The sequence below is a fragment of the Tachysurus fulvidraco genome, chromosome 15 (genome assembly GCF_022655615.1).
Source record: "Tachysurus fulvidraco isolate hzauxx_2018 chromosome 15, HZAU_PFXX_2.0, whole genome shotgun sequence".
In the NCBI taxonomy this organism is placed as follows: Eukaryota; Metazoa; Chordata; class Actinopteri; order Siluriformes; family Bagridae; genus Tachysurus; species Tachysurus fulvidraco.
This window is the reverse complement of record NC_062532.1, coordinates 9515554-9523638: the sequence shown is the minus strand read 5'-3', so window position 1 is coordinate 9523638 and position 8085 is coordinate 9515554.

The following is an 8085-nucleotide window of genomic DNA, read 5'->3' as shown; positions in this document are numbered from 1 at the left end:
CAACAGACTTCCAAACACTTTTGGGACGTACTCCCATTTATTTATAAATTTCATTTATGTCTATATATTTTATTTCTGTCTTTTAGATACACCATGTTATCTTCAGTCAGGATGTTGTGCATTTCTTAAAAAAAAATTTAAAAAATGTCTAAATACACCATAAACCTTATCTTCATCATTACAGTTGTTAGTACAATGTCAGCATCCAGATATGTAAATTACTGAAGCCTGTTAACAGAGCATGCCTTCACATGCATAGTAAAATTAACTTTTCTACGTCTACAGCAAACATGGTGTGCCAAACACACAACAATGCCAGTACATTCACTCATCTCGATCACTGTTTTCCAGGCAGCACCGTAGCCAACCATCACTTTTCCCTACCTCTTAAACGTCCCTCATCTATTTACTTTCCAATCAATGACTAGATGCTTTCTAGACTACACTGCATCTCTTTCACTTCTCAGTTTCATCAGACAAAAGGCTTACCGATCTTTTTCCCAGACATTTGTCTGAATGGGGATGTCAGAATCAGGATGTCTGTTTAGCTAGTATGTAAAAAAGAAACTAAACTTCTATCACTGTATATTTTACATTTCTTACTACTGTATATAATATATTTGCCATAGACCATAGCATGAGCCAATTACAATACACTAAGCAGCACCAATGCTAAATACAAGCTTGTTTATCAGATAAAAGAAAAAGCTCATCTACAAGAGATTCTATTAATCCCACAGCTATTTGTGGTCAGGAAAGTCCAAGAAAGCAACGAATAAGGGTTGGGATGCCCCTAGTGTCTCATCTGTCAGTGACAGCAACATTACAAATCATGAACAAATCATCTGTATATGATCCTAAATGCCGTACAATGTGTACTTAGCAGCTTCCTCTGATTTTTAGGCTGCGATACAGCATAACCAGCAGTCTGAAATGATGCAGTGGACACGTTTTTGTGTTTTAGAAAGCGCAACCTCTTCCGTGGCTGCTGTTGTGTAATGAGGACAGCTAGCTAATGAGGACGGCTAGCTAATAGAAGGAAATTAGCAAATAACCTAAATATTCAAGGAAGGTGCTAGTCTTCATTTTTTCACCTGCTAATTCCCACCCTCCATATTCCTCCAACTAGATTTGACTCTTTTTATATAGGTTTTCAGTGACAGTGTAACAGTAGATGAACCTCTTAACATTCAAAATGCACTACCTAACTAAAACACACTACGATGCGGCGTGGTAGCCTAGCGGAAAGACTGTATGGGATTGTAAGGTCGTTAGTTTGAATCCCAGGATCGCCAAGCTGCCACTGCTAGTCCCACGAGGAAGGCTCTTAACCCTCAATTGCTCTGTTTTATAAAATGTAAGTGGCTCTGGATAGGGCATCTGCTGCATGCTGTAAATGTAACGTAATCACTACCACCAGTTATCAAAAAATGCTTTCCTTTAGTAATGGTAGCTTTTTTTCCTGTGGTTGAAGCCTTTTCATGAACATTTGAGATGATTAGTCTGCATTCATAGAAGATCCATGTAGAGGCATAATTAGAGAAAATCCTCTGTGGGCACATCCACAAAGACGGATTCCCAAAGGTATTAAACACTAATCCTCACAGGTGACACAATCCGTCAAACACAACAACTACCCTCCCCTCGCATTTAGTATGACAAATGTTCAAGGGTGTCTTTCGCATTAACACGATAGGCATTAATGTGCAAAAGACACCTTAATAAAGACCTTACCAAATCCTTAGTCTGTCACACACACACACACACACACACACACACACACACACACACACACACACACACACACTCACACTCACACTCACACTCACACTCACACTCACACACACACACACACACACACACACACACACACACACACACACACACACACACACACACACAAAATCACATACACACACACTACTGAGAAACTGCACTGTACTTTATTGTTCCATAGTGGAGCTACAGAAGTACAATTTCACCTAGAGTTCCCATCTAAAGGAAAAGAAATGCAGGTCTTTAGAGTGTGTGTTCTGCCAGAACATTGGTCACCTGAGCTTTGTCCAAAAATCAAAAAACTTGTGTAGTCCAGCCACATATACACACACCTTTCCAACAAGAAAACAAGTCTCAAGGGAATCAGAGCCTTGGTGTATGGAAAATCTTGCATCGAGTCAAACTGAGTCATTTTACTTACCTCAAGCACTTAATGTCACGATTTAATATGTGCTTGGACCGCTTCATGATCGGAGCATACCCTTGCGTGAAGACGGCATATATGTAAAGAAAATAAAAGATACATACAAGTAGGGTGTTAAGCCAAATGTATTATTATAGCCCACATTCTAATACATAAAAAACATTTGTAAACCAGACTGGTGCAAGGAGTCAGCAAGCTTTTTCTGTTTTTTTTTAGTCAATGTTTTCACTGCAACCTATTCTGTTGTTGTTAGGATTTGTTCTAGAGAAATGTTCCACACCCAATCCAAGTTCCTCAAAAATAAATTTAGATTTATACCAGAACACAATGAAAATTAAATGCTGGGTATTTTATAGAGAATGATTTCACAGATACTCGTCCAGTCGGCTTGTCCTTATTCATCGCAAACCCAGCATCATGGTAATGGGCTTTAATGGTGTGGGAAATTAAATGAATCATGGATATGGAGTTTAGGAAAATGAGTCTGCTCTAGTTATCGTCTGTGAAACATTAATATTTTACCCCCTACGGTGAGGAACGCTGCTGCCTCACAGCTCCATGTTTCCTGATTCGGACCTAAGCTCGATCTGTGTAGTTTCTCATATTCTTGATCAAGTGTCCAAGTTGGTTTCCTCTTAGAGTTCTCTTAGTATCCAAAAAAACATGTTATTAGGTAGTAAAAGTAATTTGCGTTAGACGTGAATGCAAGTGTGTTTTTCAAAAGATTTCAACAGACGAACGAATGAATTATTTAGCAACTCATATAATGTGACAAGTTTGAGTAGGATCAAAAATGTTACACATCTAAAATTCATCCCCATAATGTATTTGTTGCAAGGGGACCTGCCATGAACACTTGTTTTTCTATAGCACTTTGGACCAAACCTAGATTGCTTTTAAACGTGGCGTAAAATTGAATAGGATCGATTGATAGACTGATTGATGGACTGAAGTCTACTTCAACAGATTAATTACTTCTTTATGTATGCTAGAAGACGTATTCAGCAGACATGTGCCTGAAAATACATGACTCGTGAGACAGCTCTGATGCATCTTCCTTATTTGTCATTTCTTATTGTACATGTAATAGATAATCTATTTCACTTATTATTTTTGCTTCTGCATCTCTGTTTCTGTTCTGTTCAGCACTTCTTCTTAAACTTCACGTGAAGATTTTATTCCGGTTCCTTTTTAAAATCAACTTGAGAAGCAAACAAGTTTGAGAGTTTCACCGGACGGTTGAAAAATGTTCCATACACAATTTGTAATCTGGAAATAAGGCTGAGATTATATATATATATATATATATATATATATATATATATATATATATATATATTACTTAACATTCAAAATATCTCGATTACTAATAAGGATAAAGCAGCCGAGTTTTCAATATGCAGAGGTGACGCAAAACAGGGTGATTCTGGGAGCTCCCGATAACAGTCACACGGCATCAACTTACAACATTTCACGTAGGTTGCACTGGAGGACAAAGCTCTCTTTGAACACAAATAGGAGGAGAGAGAAGGAGGGGAAAAAAACCTGAGCCGTCATTATTTTAATCAGGCCCTGCTTATAGATTGAAGATAAAAATATAGATTGAAGCTTTGAAATATCTGTTGCCATCATCTTATTATTGCCAAGTGGTCAATTTTAAACATTTTAATGATTTGTATTCATTTATTGATGTATTTTACATCGGACATATTTAATATCTACATGGTAATGTTTCCCATGTGGCATCACATAAGGTCACATGATGTTTTAAGAGCACACACATCTCACACACGATTCATACGCATAAACGTTATGATTCCTACATGATTGAATGACTTTTTCACATGTAGGTTGTATTTATCATGTGTACATGTACATGTGCAATTTTAGTGCAGAACAAGTTGAAATACACTCGCCTGCTTTTCACCTGTAATCACACTATATTTGAAATTCATGGGATCTTTCTCTAAGAGAAAGCAGGCGGGTTAGTTAGACTTCTAACTTCCCACCTTTACACAGCAATATTTAGCACCTCACTCAGCTTGATAATTAACTCATGAGTCAAATCAAGTGATATAGAGCAAGGCAAGACACCGAACCTTACCATGCATGTGTTTTTCCAAGCTCTAGACCTAAGAAACAGCAAAGACCACATTTATATATGTGTCATAAAAATCACATGACTTCAGCTTGAGAGAAACAAAAGAATAATCAATGTTAGGTAATAAAGAATTTGACCTCTTTATCCATTGCCATTACATTGTGTAAACACCATTAAGCAGCAGCCAGGACGCTAAGTATAAAACAGGAGGAACAAACAGCTCAGTCAGACAGTTTGACCTACACAAACATGAGCGCAGATAAAAAGGTGTGCATCGACCCACAGGACAAGAACCGCGACACCTATTATCTCAGGTTAGGGAGATGCCGTGGGAGCCAGAGAGCATCTGCATGGTCCCTGGGAATGTTCGTAGGAGAACAGGAACTTTCTAACTGATAGATGAATGTGTCAGCACTGGGGTGTTCTTCACCTCTCTGTTAGCCTTGCACACAAGCTGACGAAATTCAAGTGCAGCATGTTAAAAAAGAGAGAGAGAGAGAGAGATAACAAAGACAAGACGACAAGAGGCTGTCCTGTAGTCGGATGTTTAGAAGTGGCACAGACTTGAAACCTTCATACAGACACGTATGCACATACACTCAGGATCTATCTTCCCTTCAAAAGCCTCCGTCGATTACGTAATGATAAAATCAGAATCAGGGCCATACCAGCATATTTACATAACTAAGAAAAAACCCAACCAAAGACATACACAGATACAGCTCAGCTCAGAGTTCAGCATACGGGTCACAAGCATTATATAAACTCAGATGTGTAATGGTTTGTAATGTTTCCCTCCATGCTTTGCACTAATGACTCACTGACTGAGACAGGTACGGGCAGATGCCACAGACAGACAGTTTGTGAGCGACGTGCTCAGAGGCCCATCGCCCATAATGCTGCATTTCGTTCAGACAGAAAGGCAGACTGATAGTCATCTGCCCGGGAGGCCGTGTTTCCACAGGCTGAGACTGAGGCAGCCGGAGATGAACGTTATAAGAGAATACAATAAGAGAGCTATTAAACAAATCGAAAAATGATTAATAGCTTCTCTTTGGGAAAGGGATTAATCCTGGACTAGATATAATAAACACACAAGTGTAGGCTGCAAAAGAATGCATGTAATATCTTGTATTCACAATATTCAGTGTCTTCAGTCCAAAATCCCTTTTCAAGTCTTAGATACGTTTTAGCAGAATCCTGTCAGAATACTACTCCAACGATTTCAAATAAACCCCAACAAACGTAAGTTTAGTAACTGTTAATAAAGCGGATAGCGTTCTAAATCGGATCGACACACCTTCTCTCAGCTTATTGCGTCATTTTATTCATTCAAATCATACATTCTCTCATTCACATTGTGTACTAGAAGCAGCAGCAGTAAGAGGCTACAGGACAAACACACAACCAGCAGAGAAACATGAAGCTCTTGGGTTTGTTCTGTTGCCTTGTGCATGTCACTAATTATGTTTTATATCATTTTTGCTTTGGGCTCCTTTGCGTTTGCAATCAACTGGTTTTGCTGCTGGCTTAAAGTTACTCGTATAGAGTTCAAAAACACATTTCGGATGAACGTCTGCTCTCAGTTGAACAGATTTCACAGTTGTCTGACTGCATTTTTGAAAATGCGTATGAACGAAAAATCTTCATGAATTAATAATCTCTTTTGAAAAGCTTTTTATTTGTTCAAATACACAAATCACACAAGGAACATACACTGTGTCATGTCAAATTTCTATCTGATATTTTTTCAATCTGGCATCTGATACGAATAGGGGTGTGTTGGGGGGGATGTGGTAGCATAGGTCCACTGAGCTGCCACTGCTGGGCCCCTGAGCAAGGCCCTTAACCCTTGATTGCTAAGTTGTATAAAATGAGATAAAAATGTACATCGCTCTGGATAACGGCTTCTAGGGGATTTCAATACTAAGCAATAATTCCATATTTGTCTCTAGGTTAAAAGTATACCTATAAAGTACCTTCTAGCTGTATACCAGACAGGAAAAAAAAGACACTGGACTGTCCTGACCCTGAATATTCCTGAGCTTAGGTGATACCAAGACCTTTGACATGACAGCCATAACTATTTGTGTTCTGCTGACATCTTAACCGAGTGAAATTCTGCGACTGTTTCAGTTTGTCTGTTTTTCTCAGTCTTAAGCAAAAAGGTCAGAGCACTGAAAGCTGTGACCTGAGCTGGTGGAGGTCTTTCTGCTTTACATAGAGACATGGAGCAGGAAAGCCCAGAAAGCGATGGGGGAAAAACCCTCATACTGTAAGTCGTAATTGTCTGGAGTGTGGAAGTAGACATGGAGGGAAGCTCCAAGCAGCTTTTTCTTCTTTCTTTCTAATTATAATGTTTTTCTAAGTAAACCACCGAGTTTATTATACCATATCGAACAGCATTTCATGTTGTGTTTGCATAATCTGGACATTTTTATAGATACAGATGTTTTACTCTTTATATACAGATAAACAATTGAAAAAAAAGGGATTCTTCTTTTGCCTCCTACGAACTTCACGACGTACTGCTGTTCTGTTTAGGTCAGGAGAAGTGTGATTGCTGGCAAATCTCCTCCATTTTAATGCTATAACACAGAGTTGCCTATTTAATAACAGCAGCAGTTAAACTGGCTGCCAAACCTATCAAATAATACAAGATGTCAAGCTCCTGAGTATGAAATGTGGTCTTTGATGTTTTTTCGTATTTGCTGGCCAAGGCGAATTAGCACTTGACAGAGGAGCTTACAAAAGCAGGAGAAAAGTAGAGCAAAATCCCCAAATGCATCTAAACTAAACACAATCCTGAAATGGTTTCAGTGTTTCTCACATCATTCTTCTTCATGCGCAGGAGCACATCCACACACACACACACACACACACACACACACACACACACACACACACACACACACACACACACACACACACACACACACACACACACACACACACGCACGTGTATACACGGTCGTCCTCTTCTCGGCTCCTGTGTTACTGCATCCTGCCATGGCTGACCCTCTCCCCCCTCCCACACTTGACCCTCCTCCTCCCTCACTGCCACACTCTGTATTGCTGGTGATAATTACTGCTGAATAGATTTCCAGATTCCCATGGATGTCAGTCTAGCCCTTGGCCTTCTACACTAATAGACCTCTTCAACCATGCACACACACACACACACACACACACACACACACACACACACACACACACACACACACACGCACACACACTCACACACCCTATACACTCTCTCGCTCTCCTTTCCCTTCTCATTGCAAGTAAAAAGAGAAGAAGGATGCAACCAAGAGATTATGAAATGATTATGAACCAATATGATTATGAAATCTCTTCATTTGACACCTCGTTCCAGAGGATAGTTTTATTTCAAGGGATATTTGGAGCCTGGTTTTTGCACCTGGTGCCTTTTTAAACCGTAGAGAAATAATAGCATCTAAAGAAAATCCATGATTACGATGCGGCCATCCCCCTGAACGTCATTACTGGTGAAACAACAATGAGCCACTTCTCTGTTGTATTAAAAGAGATTAACTTCCTCCACAGGTTAAAAATAAAAGGTATTAATCAGCATTTCAGAACAAGCAGAAAACCCTTTGAAAAGGTCAAAACTGATTAGAGTGGTGCTTTGGAAAGTGTTCCCAGGACTTGAAAAAGAAAAGAGAGAGAAAAACAGATAAACAGAAAAACCAAGACTGATTTTGCTCCATTTCAGCTTGGTGACAGGGTACATCATGCTCCCTGAGTATCCTTGCCCCATTGC